Here is a 13,524-nt window from a genome sequence, read left to right on the forward strand (position 1 = left end):
TTAACACAAGTATGGCTTTTTCTCCATTCTATTGCATTTTAATGCTAGTCGTGACCAATTAAACTGTTTCCATGATCCACTAATTGGTCATGACCGGTTATCTAAAAAGCACTGCTCGGGGCGCCTGGGTGGCGCAGTCGGTTAAGCGTCCGACTTCAGCCAGGTCACGATCTCGCGGTCCGGGAGTTCGAGCCCCGCGTCGGGCTCTGGGCTGATGGCTCGGAGCCTGGAGCCTGTTTCCGATTCTGTGTCTCCCTCTCTGCCCCTCCCCCATTCATGCTCTGTCTCTCTCTGTCCCAAAAATAATAAATAAACGTTAAAAAAAAAACAAAAAGCACTGCTCTAGAGCATGGAGAATTTCTCTCCTAATCTGAGGTCATTTCCAACTCCCGTGTTTTAGAGATTCTAAAGCACTGCTCTACACTAGGGCCACCTGAGACACTACTGTTATGCCCAGAATTCGTGATCCCCAAAGACCACTAGGGAGCCGAGTCCGATGCAAAAGCAAAGAGCCTTTATTCGAGCTAGCTCGAGCTCAATCCCCTACCTGCACCGACGCAGTGGTGAGATACCAGGGAAAGAGAGCGAGTTTCAAAAGGACAAAGGTTTTATTGGGGCCTGGGGGCAGTTGGTGAGGTAATGGCTGTGGCCTCAGCCGATTGGCTGGGGAAGGGTCCTGGGGAAGGGTTCGAGTCCTGTTAGGCAGGTGAGGGGGTGTTACTCAAGGGGAGGAGGTGTGGTCAAGGTGAAGGACACAGAACAAGATGGAGTCGGCTGGCGTAGGCCCGCCCTTTCAACTACAAAAGTTAAGGTGGCTCAGTCCCCTGACTGGAGAACCGGATTCAACTGGTACCAAGCAGCAGTCATTTGTAAAAGTCTCTAAGTATTTCTAATGTGTGGCCAGGATTAGGAACCATTGCTTTAGTGTAGAGCAACTAATAAGAAAACCTACAAGATCCTTTATTGCAGTACACTTGTCCAAAGAATCTCTCCTTGTAAAGTCATTTTACGTACTACAAATTTGGCACTCCATAGGTTGTTTATCAGTTTGCCACATTCAGGACGGGATGATCTTTAAAGCACTTTACAATCTCTTGTTTTTCCACTTGAGCAGCAGAATTCTTAAAGGCCAGGAGCCCTGAGCGCTTGGCCTCTTGCCTTGGACACCACGTGGAGGCAGGCACGGTTATTACAGAGCCGCCTCTGGTCTGTGTGACCTTTCCCCTAGTAAGCTTAATTTCCATGAACAGAAACTAGATGCCTGAGAGCTGACGCATGGAAAGTGACTGCTGGGCCATAGCGGTGACCCTTCACCTACTAAACTTCCCCTTGTTGACTCCATCCCCAGCCGGAACAGCCCAGGCTGTGGGTGTGGGACCGACCTTTCACCCACTTAACGGGAGAGAGGCCCTGCATCTGCGAGCTTCTGCAGGATGGGCTGTATTTCCTCCTTCCAACACAATGTTGATGAAAACTGTGCGGCAGAGAGTTACTTAATTTTTATTTTCAAACAAGAAGTGTAACTATGAATTAGGGTTCTGGCAGGAAAAAACAATCCTTTTGTTCCAATAGGCAGTGCATTTTGAGGTGCCTATTTGCTGCAAGAAGCCGTGGGAGAACCCTATTGCAAAAGGGCTGAAAGAAAGAACACAGACGAGTGAAACACGGCCAGGCCCCTTTCTTCCACCAAGAGCATAAACATGTCACCCGAACTCAGCATTGCCCGATGTTCCCGTATGTTCCTGTTTATTTTCCAAAAGATTGAAAGCAGAAAGGAATGTGTGTCTTTAAAGTGTGATTACCGTTAAAGCTCAAGAGAGTATAGTTTTCTCTCCAGTGAAGTCTACCTGATGGTGTACATATGAAGGACACCAGAAAAAAAAAAAAATCAGCATCCTAGAAGAAACAAGCTGTTGAGTTTCCAACATCTTTTTGGTTTGTTTTTGAGCTCAGTTTTACACAGTTTCCTGGTGTGGGCCAGGAGGACAAACAGGCATTGTTAGTTCTAAAGAGTCAGAAGGGCTAATGTAAAAAATCTTAGACTTCCCAAACCCCAGAAGAGTGTGGCAAAGACTCCCGTTTAAACTGAGATTTAGAAAACTCATGTTTTCTACTAGCTATGTGTCCTGGGTGACTTAATGACTCCCCTGCCTCAGTTTTTCCTCTGCACGTGAAAGTGCTGGATGAAATGAAGGACTGTCATGTTTGCAGTTAACAGCTTGTCACTCAGGGGCAGCTTTTCCCAAAGGGAAAAAGGAGGGTGGAGGCAGGGGTTGCAGGCCAAAAAGTGGAGGCTGCTTGGACCTCTAGCCCTGGAATAACCAGGGGTTGCATCTTACAGACCCCACTCACTGATTCACCGGTCTTTAGAGTGCTATACTAAGAAGACTTCTGGGCCAAACCAGACCAAACAGGAAAGGATGTTATGATCTATTGGTGGTGGTGTTGGCCACCGCTGGAGAGGGAAGAACTTGTACAACGTGTGCTTGCTTAAACTAGTTATTTTCAAACAAACACAGTTTTAGTATGACATCTGGCTGGCTGTCCTTTTAACTGCTAAGCATCGTGAAAAAGAAAAACCACAGGCCCAAAACAGCCTCACGAAGACTGAGTTCCCAAACCCGGGCTTAGTATCTAACCTAATTGCAATTTCAGTCTCCCCAGAAGTGCAGTCTTAACCCCGGACAGTCAGGAGTTTCCCTTCAGTGAAACCGAGTCTGCCACTTGGGCTCTCTTCCTCCCCGCCAGGCTCCCCCAAGGAAGATGAGGTGATCTGCATGATAAGACCCCTGGCTTTTCCCTCCACTAGAATCCTTTTCCTTTGCTAGGTACTTTCTGTCCCCAGCCTCTTTCTATAAAAGCCTTCCATTTTGTGCAACTCCTCAGAGCTTCCCTCTACTTGCTAGATGGGATGCTGCCCAGTTCACGAATCATGTAATAAAACCAAATAGATCTTCACAGTTTACTCCGTTGGAATTGTGTTTTTCTAGCAGCATATAGACAAACAATGCATTGCACATACTAATAGGCCAGGACCCAAGAATTGATTGAATTAACCAGGCAATAAGGAATGTGTGTATCACTGACTAATTTTTCTCATGTTTAAGTGGATATTCAGTGAGATGTTGACATGGTTTTGACCACCCCCTTGCAGTGGGTTAAGCAAAGAAATCACAAACGGAAGTGACCTCTAAAATTTGTCTTCCAGATGACCTGGTGCCTGATTTGTGTTCCTTTTATTGTCTGGAACCCAATCAGCTCTACACAAACCAAGGCTGAACTTTAGTTTTCACTTTTAGTGCTTTGATTTTCCAAACGAAAGATTCCTGTTTGGATACTGTGTGTGGTGAGGGGCCAGGAGCGAATGAGGGTTAGAAGGAGAAGAAATGTCCTACTTGGTGATAATCTCAGGAAATTTAGGCAATGATCAGTAATCAGAGAAAAGGAAGAAGCCACAGGCATGGAAGTAAAGTTTCAGCTGACTGTAGTTCAATGTCAATCCACAGAAGGCAATGGGCAGGGATGATAAGGGAGAGAAAGAGCTAATTTTGGGCTCCTCAGGCCTGGAATCTCCACGCCTCTCAGTATACCCAGTGGGGTTAGAACAGAAGGCAGGAGAGCACAGATCCAATTCCCTGTCCTGATTCTGCCTTCCAATTCGGTCAAAAGCCTATTCTGAATGGATATTTGCCAAATACTTTCACCTATTCTTTTGCTACATTTCAACTTTTGAAATAACATGTTTTTCTTTTTTTCTTTTTATTTTTTTGATCTTTACCTATTTTTGAGAGACAGAGAGACACAGTGCCAGCAGGGGAGGAAGAGAGAGAGAGAGAGGGAGACACAGAATCTGAAACAAGCTCTAGGCTCTGAGCTGGGGCTGACGCGCGGCTCAAACTCACGAACCATAAGTTCATGACCTGAGCCTAAGTCAGACGCTCAACTGACTAAGCCACCCAGGCACCCCACATTTGTTTTTCTTGTAATTAATAAGTACACGTTTCATCGTTTAACATTTGGAAAGGCACAAGAAAAATAAATGTAAACACTAATATATTTACCCCCCCACCCGCCACCCGCAATAACCACTATGGACATTTGGGGGGTATTTTCTTTATACATATGTTTGTTCATATGTCTGTGCATATAAATACTAAAAATATTAACCATGTATGTTAACATTTCTTATTATCCCATGACCACTTCCCTCTTTGGACAGCTGGACTATGATTCACAAAGGAAGCCAAAAATACCTATACATGTTTAGGACATCTGTTTTACTGAGGTATTATGACACGTTTTCTTTTTCTCAGATCCATAAAAACCTATGTATGGTTTCTATAATCTACCCACTAATCCCCTTTTAAGTTTCATTTGAGCTCTTGTCAAGTTTTCTTCAACTTTTTTTCTCTTTTGCGACCCCCAAACCAGAGATTCTCTTTTAGTTCAATAAGTAATAGGTAATCACCTTGATGTGATTTATTGTGTATTTATTATGCTCCAAATCTCTTCAAGTCTTAGGCCTTTGAAACTCATTTTCTTTACCAAAACACAGCAAGGGTAGAAATGGCTGCAGGTGGAATGAGGCACAGGCCTAAATCAGCCTTCTAGAGTTTTCTGCAGCCCAATGTGCACAGTCATAACAAAGGGGCACTGAAGAGGATGGGATATGAGACAATGGTCCAGTATGTTTCAAGAACAACAGAATGAAATGGTCCCCATGCACCCCAGAGTAGATAAGGGCTACACAGAGAGAGAGAGAGAACTAGACTCAAATAGGTCTTTTGGATGGGAATGAACGATAATGGAGCTGCAATTTGCATTAACCAACTATCTAGGACCAGATTCAATGAGAAATATCTCAGTGGATGCTAGCATGGCTAGATGACACCAAGCACTTGATATCCACTTGGCTCGATACTTTGGGCCTATATGAGCTACTGGGAACACAGATGCAGCCTTGGGGGAAAGCATGGTAAAATCCTACATTAACTAAAGGGCTTCAGAACAGACATTAAACTGACGTATAGGAAAGCAAAAGGAAAAATGTCAACAACTGCATATTTGGACTGAAATTTGTACATACTCTATATATTTAGAATGATTTAACTAGGATTGATTCACCCAGTAGGTGAAACAGAGAGAGAGTTAGGAGCTTTCCTAAGACTATAATCATGGTGTTGGACCATGGAGTCCACACTGGGTAAGAAGAGAAGAGATGGCATATAAAGTATGAAAAAAGGCAAAAGAGGAGTTTCGGTGAGTTTGATAGGCGAGTCAAACACTGTAGGAGAATGGGAGGTGGCATACAGGAAATGACATGTTTGTTTTTGATATTTTGGATGTGGTGGTATTATTCGTGAAGAAAAGTTCTAAGGTGTGGTTATGGAAATGGATAACTAAGATGAACTGTAGATAGATATTGATAAGTTGAAGAGATGGATGAATCGAGGTGTGAAAGTATAGGTGGATCATTCACAGTGATGTTGAAATCAACAAGAATGATGACAGGAATCATGCTGTCAAGGAAGTAACCAAGTACTCGATAAAGGGCAGTGATAAAAAGGTAGCTAGTGGTGTTACTTGATGCCTTGTCTTCAAAGGTCCTGTGATTTTAAAGGAGAATGGCTGAGTAATGTTTTGAATGCAAAGACAAAGCAAACCAGGTGTGGGAAGAGGATGATACCCATCTTGCCTTCAGGCCACGAAATACTTGGAGTTGAGAAGAAAAGCCATCTACACTTAACAGGATGTATAAGACAGGGGTGCTGGGTGGCTCAGTCGTTAAGCATCTGACTCTTTTTTTAATTTTTTTTAACATTTATTTATTTTTGAGAGACAGAGACAGAGACAGACCATGAGTAGGGGAGGGGCAGAGAGAGAGAGAGAGAGAGGGAGACACAGAATTTGAAGCAGGCTCCAGGCTCTGAGCTGTCAGCACAGAGCCCGACATGGGGCTCGAACTCACGAACTGTGAGATTATGACCTGAGCTGAAGTCGGATGCTTAACTGACTGAGCAACCCAGGCGCACCAATTAAGCATCTGACCCTTGGTTTCAGCTCAGATCATGATCTCATGGTTCCTGAGCTCAAGCCTCAGGTCAGCCTCTGCACTGACAGTGGGAAGCCTACTTGGGACTCTCTCTCTCTCTCTTTCTCAAAATAAATAAATAAACTCAAAAAAAAAAAAAGTTTTGTGAGCCATGATGTTCACAAGTTGTGAGGAGAATATAAAGGGAATAGTCAAAGAAGAAACTGGGGATGTAGGAAGTTTGAAGACTAATGCTGAGTTCCAGAAGGCAAAACAGATATCCTTTGAATATGAGCAAAGAGAGTGAGAAGCTAAGTCACAAATCAATCAGGAGAAGAAACTAGTCAAAGTTGGATGAACTGAAGGGAAGAAATGTCAAGTCTTACCTGAGTTAAATCAGGACTTGAGGCATGAGAGGACTGGTCCTGGTAGACTCTGAGGTCCTACAGTACAACATAGAGCCTAGAGAGCCACTTAGCTGAACTATGTAAAACCAGATGGCCACTATTCACTGTTGTACCTAGATATGTTATGACAGCCTGGAGGAGAAAGGTCCTGAAAATGATCCCATCAGGAACACAGGCTTAGGAAGACCTGAGTCGATATTCTCTCCAGGGGAAAACAATCTCACAGGGGAAGTAATGATGCCTCTTCCTTGGTTAAGAGATAGTAAGACAGAAACAGCAATGGCACAAGAAAAGGATGAGAATAAGACGGTGAGAATGAAAGAACTAATGAAGTAGGGGATCTAGGGGTAAAAGGGGTAAAGAAAAAATGGAAAGTAGCAGGTGAATGACCTATCATTAGCAAAAGGTGTGGTTACAGCCGGAAGATCTTCGTGAAAACCACAAAAGAACTAGAAAGAGTGAGGAAATGAGCCAAATTGAAAAAAAAAAAAAAAAAAAAGACAATGAGTTAGGATCAAGGAAAAGGAAATCACTCTGGCTTTCATGTTTTCGGGGATGAGGCTGTCCCCACTGGTGATCAGGCACGTGAAAGGGACATTGGTAACAGAAATGCAATGGGTGTCAAGATCACTGAGATTAAAGAGTTCAAGGAACTAGGAGGACAGAGAGCTAAACAATTCATCCACCTGGCCTTTGAATTTGCCTAGGCTCTGCTTTCCAGATCCCCAATTCTGCCTTTCAATTTAGTGACAGTAGTCCAAGATACCCATTGCTGGGCCATCATCACTCATTGCATGGCATTTATTTCTCAAAATGCTCTCTCCACTGTACCCTCCTGAACCTCTGCACTCAGGGATAATATAGTCATGCTGGAACTGGCAGTCATGCAGTTAGCAATAATGATGGCCTAGGTCCTAGGTGCTTCAATCCACTGTGTCTTCATCCATAATCCCCTGGGAGAAGAAAAAAGTAAGGTCAAATAAGTGAAGGGGGACAACCTTTCCCAGAACAGTGTATTTTATATATTGTTCATTGGTCAAGCACTATTCTTGGCTTTAGTGTATAAAGCACTAGGTCATACAGCATGGACAATGTAATACAGAGGTATAAAGTAAGAAGTGAGAGTTATTGCACAATTATACACACTTTCAATATCGTGATTGAGTGTTGGGTGTGGTTCCTTCCCGGTCTCTTTACATGCATACATCAACCTATATTCACATATATAGTTTTTCTTTTTTTTTTTTTCTTAAAAATAAAAATTTGACCTTAGTATATACATGTTGGTCAGTGTTATGTTTTACAATTAACAAAATATAGAGGACAATTTTCTAACATAGACGATGTCAGTCTAGGTCCTCTGGTAAGCAGATGCTGAGAGAGTAGTACAAGAGGGTCTGAGTTTTTTGATGTTGGGTTTTTGGGGATTTTGGAGGTTTGGAGAGAAACAAAAGCATACATTCACCAAATCAGTGGCCGTATAATATGTACCTGGAGCCATATTAATCTGCTTTAGCACAAATACCATGTGTAGCACAGCAGGGTTCTGACTCCATTGGTTTATAATAGTCTAGGGTAATTTTCAAGGAATCATCCAGTTTCCACAGATGAATTCAGTACACATACGATGGAACCAACTCTCCTGAAATACTTATAAGGATGGAACTAATCTCCATCATTCCCCACAGGATACTCTATTGGCTTCTGTTTGCTACCTTCTTTGGGGCCAATTTCAGAAGTTTATATTTGGCCCTCCCCACTACGACAGCTCTCTAACCTGACAGTCCAAGGACCTGATGTGGGATTTTTCCAAATGCCAATTGCCATGTTTGTAAATCCCAGTTATATATACATTCCAGGAGCAAGGGAACGACCTCTGTCTCTGCCCAGCGCAGGACTCCTCTAATGGAATGCCTGCTCTGGAGCTCCCAGCTGGGTTGGCTGAGGGATGGCCTGTGAAAGGCTAAGAGGGAGGAAGCAGTATTGGATAGAGAAAGCTGGCAGACGGTGGGGCATAGGTGACATCTGTGGAAGGAAAGGGGGAGCAGGAAGCAGAATTGAGCTGGGACAGACTCACACCACAATGCAAATGTGATAAAGGCATGGCCACCCAGAAGAGGTCCTCGGAGCAAAGAATTGCCATTAGCAGAGTCCCCATTGAGAAGAAATGGCCAGCCGAGGTGCTTATCCATCACTGGAGGCCACGTGGGAAGAATATGGCCTTGGCTCAAATACTGCACGGATCCCACAGGTGCTGCAGCAGGATGCTGTCAGCCAACTGCCTCCTTGCAATTAACAGTTGGTATTTTAGTGCACCAGCGTGTCGTTTACTTTTATCCGTTCCCTCTTGAGAAAACACGTCATTTTCAAAATTTTGTTCTTACAGGCAATACTGCAATGAACAGTCTTGTACACCTATCTTTATGCTCTCTATTGGTAAAACTCTAGGATATGTTTCTACAAGTGAAATGACTGAAACATGTGGTGACTATCCTTACAATTTTTATAGATTCTGATAGTAGCTTTCCAAAAAAAAATCGCCAATTATGCACTCCCACAAATAGTATAGGAGAATGCTTATTTCCCCAAGACTTGCCAACATGAAAAGCTGTTATTAGCCTTTTTCATCATTTGCCAATCTGCTGGAAGAACTATAATGTATCATTATCTTATTACTTTTTGTTTTCCTACTCACTCATTAGTTTGAACATATTTCTATATGTTCATTGCACATTTGCTTTCTCCTTTAGTTAATTTTTTAATGTTTTTTTTTTTTTTTTTGAGGTGGGGAGGGGCACAGAGAGAGAAGGACAGAGGATCTGAAGAAGGCTCTGTGCTGACAGCAGAGAGCCGGATGCGGGGCTCGAACTCATGAACCATGAGATCGTGACCTAAGCCAGTCAGAAGATTAGCTGACTAAACCACCCGGATGCCCCTCTTTAGTTAATTTTTAAATTCCTTTCTTCCTTTATTGGTTTCTCAACACAAATATCAGACACAATTAAGAAATTTCTTAGGTGGTGGAGAGAAAGAATACTTAGCCCATATTTGGAGCTGAAGCAAATATTCTTTCTTCCCCCAAAAGGCATGATGTGTTAGCTTCAGGATTCACTCGCTTTTTTTCTGATAACATTGAAGCTATAGGTGCCAAAAAAGAAAAATGAACTGTTTTACTTTGGTGTTACTTTAGTGGGTGGAAGGATTTTAACCTTTATAAGTGCAGAGGTGAAGAATGAAACCAAGGCCTTCTCCAGAAGGAAGTATTGTACATAGAAAAAAGAATGAGCTAGAGCTGTAGGCTGGTAGAACAGGGGAGCCTTGTGTAAAGGAACTGTGAGAGGCTCCCCCATTTATCTTTACTTCTCAGTAATGGCCTAACAGCTTTTGAGTCTCATCTTCTCTTCCCCAGTGGTTTCTCATTAGCTCAAAGTGTTCCCAAACAAACTCTCATTTTGTGTTCCCCCTCCTCAGTCAACTTACCCTTTCCTCCTGACCCTTTGACTTCCCTGCTTCTGTTAATGAAATCACCCCCTCCCAGTAGTATAGGGTTAGAACATAATAGAACTCTTTAATTCTTCCTTCTCAGATTTGCAAAAGCTGGAGATCCTACCAGTAAAATAGCTTTTTTCATTCTCTCTTCCCAGGGCCCCAACACCTTTCCTTTTTGTGTGCCTATGAGCTTCATTCGATCTTCATCTCAGACAACATGTCTACTCCTCCAGGGAAGTCTTTCCTGACCTCCCCCAGCCCCAACACATATCTTATAGATACCTCATTATTTTTTCTTTAGATTATTTACATGTCTTTCTTCCATTCTTGAAAACAGGGACTATGCTTTTTTTCATCTTTATTTCTCCAGCACCTATCATAGTGTCTGGTACAAAATGGGTGTTAAATGAAGTTCCGTTGCATTGAATTAACTGCTAACAAATTTGAGCCCCAACAGTTCCAATGTTGCCTACCTCAGGAATCTCAAAGTCTTCATACAAGCATTTAAGGCTTTCATGATATAACCCTAAGCTCCCATTTCCTCCTTCCTTTGGGTACTCAAGATGGCAGCTAGACCAAACTAGTCATTATTTCTCCACTATATCCCTAGCTCCCACATCTGTGCTTTTGCTTAGGTTTAGACATCCTTCCTCACTGTCTACCAATAATTTGCGCAAATCTTGCTCATGTTTCTCAAGCCACCTCCAAAGCCAGTTCTTAGAAGAGGCGTTTTCTGATCCCCAACATAATCTTACTTCCATACACACCTGAGCACCATTATTATCACCATTAACATGACACATTGATCAAATCTCTTTTATAAACTATTTTTAAATGCATTTAATTGTAATTTTTTTTTGCTCCGAGGATTAAATGAAAGTCCCATGAATAAAAAAAAATGTTTCTTAATTGGCCATTGCTTTCCATCACCCATTATTAGCCTGAGAAACTTGAAAGAAGATGTTTTCCCACCAACCAAAGCATCTAGTCCAGCTCCTGGCACTAGGAACCTCTAAAAATACCAATTACAAGAAACATCACAGACCAAATGGTGATTTAAGCCTTGCTTTCCCCAATCTCTTCATCAATATGCTTTCACCAATATTCCCTTCTCATTCCCCAAAAGAAGACTGTTCAATCTCCTGTAATTATCACTTTGTCAAAGAGACTTTTCTTGCCTACCAAATCTAAGATAGCTCCACCCATTATATTTTTCATGTGCATTTTCTTCATAGCCCTCATTCTAATTTTATGCATATGCTTCTAGCCCATTTGATTTTTAATGCCTATTTTTACCACAGATCTGTAATCTCCATGAAAGAATAGAACATGACTATTTTATTCTTTGCTGAAACAGCCATTTGTTAATTAATCATTTGTCTCTTACATATTTTGTAAATAATTTCTCCAGATCTGCTGTTAGTTTTTTAACTTTAAATATTCTATATATATTCTCCCTCTATATGTATATATATTCTATTATATATGTATGCATACACACAAGTTCTTTTTAAATATATATATCTTTAAAATATATTAAATACATATTACACATTAATATAATTATATATCATATATATACATATATACAAATATATGTATATACATATATATATTTAAATGCTCCAGTGCAATATGTCCCTAGAAGTGAAAAAATTGAAAAGGCATCTCTTTAAGAGTCTTGAAGCATTTTGTCAAATTCCATATGTCTAGCCCTCTGACAAAAGTGTGGCTTGCATTCTTAAATCTCTACCAGTGGCCTCATGTTATTAGATTTTGCTGGGCAAGCTGAATAGAATTAACTTGACGCTATATAAGCATACTTCTGAAAATTTCAGGAATCAGGTGCATCAAGCAGGGATGCTGTGTTCAGCACTGTGTACAAGGGGGAAGCTTTGGCACTCTCCCCCTGCTCATTAGCACCAAATCATTTGACAGTCCTCTCATGGTTTACCTTTACTTGAATGAATGCACAAATCTGTCCATCCCCATTGCCCTCAAATAATAATTCCCTTTACTTCCATAGCCACTGGATAACCTCCAGGATCTGTGGTCAGCCGGAGAATACAAGTGCCAGTGTCTTTCCAGGACACTCTGTAATCATGGTAATACATAGCATCTTAGCCAACTGTGTAAACAACTTTACCAGGATATTCCAACCCAGTTATCATAAATGTTGCCAATTATAACAGTTTCTATCATAGAGAAATGACATAGAAGAATGTAATGCACTGTGTGAGTAACCTGGTAAATATTATTGGATGGGATGACATGGAGACAAAAGTTTGGTGACCTCAGTACACACTTAGCCCTGAGCCATCATATGACTTCCCCTGATCTTTAATCATCCCACAACGCACAGGAGAGTAGCGCTGGGTAACCCAGGAGAGCACTCAGTGGGGATTTCCTAAATTAGACCTGCCTGTCATATATCATTCCCATTGCCTTTCCTCTGCAAATAAAGAGTATAATTCTTTATAATATACATTTTTGCCTATTCCAAATCCCACATACATGGGAAGAAAAGCAAATGCATTCTTTCACTTCTGTTCTTAGGATGTAATCCAGGGGGGATTTTTACCTTAAATTTACTTGCTTCATCACAGAGAGTTTTACTTCATTGTCTGGCTTCTTGAACATGGTTTTTGTTTTGTTTTTCTTCCCCCCCCCCTTTTTTTTTCTCTCTTTCTCTTTTGGCTTCTCCAGCTATGCAAATATGGAATAAAGGATTCAGAGTACAAAAACCTATCTCCAGGAGCAGATGGGTGACTCAGTCGGTTAAGTGTCGGACTTTTGATCTCAGCTCGGGTCTTGGTCTTGGGATGGTGAATTTGGGTTCTGCTTTGGGCTCCCTGCTAGGTATGAAGCCTACTTTAAAAAAAAAACAAACAAACAAAAAACAAAACAAAGCCAAAACCTATCTCCAAGTGTAGATGCAACTTGGAGCTTCCCCTGTGTTTCCAAAACTGTTTAAGCTTGAGTAGGCATAAGCAGGGTAGGAATCACAAAGAGAGCATCAGACTTGGTCCGAACCCTGATCTTCTACAGGGAAGGGGGTTCAGAGAGGACAATATAATAGCGTAAGTAGTTACAATATAATGACAGAAGTAACAATGTCCATAGTGGGAGAAGGATGGAGGAGAGGCAATCAGGAAAGATCTCTCACAGCACATAGTTTGTGCTGGACATTTCAGAGTAGAAAAGAATGTCTTAGGCGAAGATTTGGATTAAGGACATTCTGTACAGGAGGTCAGAGTGAGCAAATTCTCTGGTGGTAGAAGAAGGCAAGTTAAACTGACATATTGATCCCTTTTTAACTTTGTTTTTCATTAAACCTAATGAAGAGAGTTAAACTTAATGAAGACAATGTATCACTGGAGAAAAACAAATTGACGGCCTTTTATGGCCATAAGAAAAAAAATGTATTTGGGACAGTTACTCAAGTCCGAGTCCCAGCAAAAGGAACTTTCAGTTCCTGACTTGTACCCTTTGCTCCTGGAGAAAAAGCTGGAAGAACTCTTTAGGCTATTTATTTCTTCTAGGCAGAGAATCTCATACTTTTGAGTGCAGCTGATTGGCTACTGTAAAAGCCCGCTC

The sequence above is a fragment of the Herpailurus yagouaroundi genome, unplaced genomic scaffold (assembly GCF_014898765.1).
Source record: "Herpailurus yagouaroundi ecotype Mexico unplaced genomic scaffold, PumYag 100, whole genome shotgun sequence".
Lineage (NCBI taxonomy): Eukaryota > Metazoa > Chordata > Mammalia > Carnivora > Felidae > Herpailurus > Herpailurus yagouaroundi.